Below are 879 nucleotides of genomic sequence, written 5' to 3'. Positions count from 1 at the left end.
CGGGTGAGATTCAACAGGTGTTTTCTGCAACAGTCACGACAAGTGTGAAGCAATCTCTGGATTTCCTGAATTTGAACTAAATTACTAGTTCAAATAATTTAGGATTTAACAGAACTAAATGAGGTACATTCAGAACAGCAGCGCAACTCTGCAGCACGTCGAGTTTAATTGTGTAAACCTGGCTCTCTCTGAACACGAGCAAAGAGTTCTCACTCAACAGAAGATTGCGATGTGAGTACTGTAATATAAAGCACCTGGAGATGCCAGCGATTGAACCCGGGACCTCATACATGCGAAGCATGCGCTCTACCACTGAGCTACATCCCCGATGTAAAAGGTAGTGGAACAGACTTAGGGATGTGCAGATGCTCACTGATCACAATCCACCATTCATGAAGAATGCCTGCAGTTTCCTACTTTCGCGTTTCCTCTACTACAGAGTAAATTAATGGGAATGAAGAGGTAAGGAAGGAAAAATAATCGCATTGAAGCTTCAAGAGACTGGGCAAAAATTAATCTATTATTTTTGTATCCAGTCACACGTGCGACGGTGGTTATTTCCCAGACGGGGGAGTGCTTTTTTTCTACCTCCTTACTCGACTGTCTTTCAATTCTGTTTTATTTGAAAGCTTTTTGCATCTTTTAAGTGCTCTTGATTAAACTATGCATAGAAAAACAGCACTACTGATGATTTTCATGGACCGATGCACACTTGTTGTGTACAACTCGAGTGATAAAGCCCTGTCTGCAAATATTGTAGAAGAACGTAAAAGGGTGAAACAACGCCCCAACCACAGGAATGGTAACAGGAAGGATCGTGTTCTTATTTGATAAGTCCTTTTGAGATGTCTTGTCAATGCACACAGGCGTTAGAGCTGA

At 41.8% G+C, this 879-nt stretch overlaps 1 non-coding gene across 1 annotated transcript; it reads right to left on the bottom strand.

Annotated features, from left to right (window-relative positions):
* Nucleotides 1–255: 255 nt before the first annotated feature.
* Nucleotides 256–327, bottom strand: trnaa-cgc (transfer RNA alanine (anticodon CGC)). The gene has a single exon. It is a non-coding gene; the product is annotated as a tRNA-Ala (tRNA).
* Nucleotides 328–879: the final 552 nt, after the last annotated feature.

The sequence above is a fragment of the Atractosteus spatula genome, chromosome 10 (assembly GCF_055471065.1).
Source record: "Atractosteus spatula isolate fAtrSpa1 chromosome 10, fAtrSpa1.hap1, whole genome shotgun sequence".
NCBI classification, from domain to species: Eukaryota; Metazoa; Chordata; class Actinopteri; order Semionotiformes; family Lepisosteidae; genus Atractosteus; species Atractosteus spatula.
Note: the sequence above shows the minus strand (reverse complement) of the source record. Positions and strands in the feature narration are given on the sequence as shown.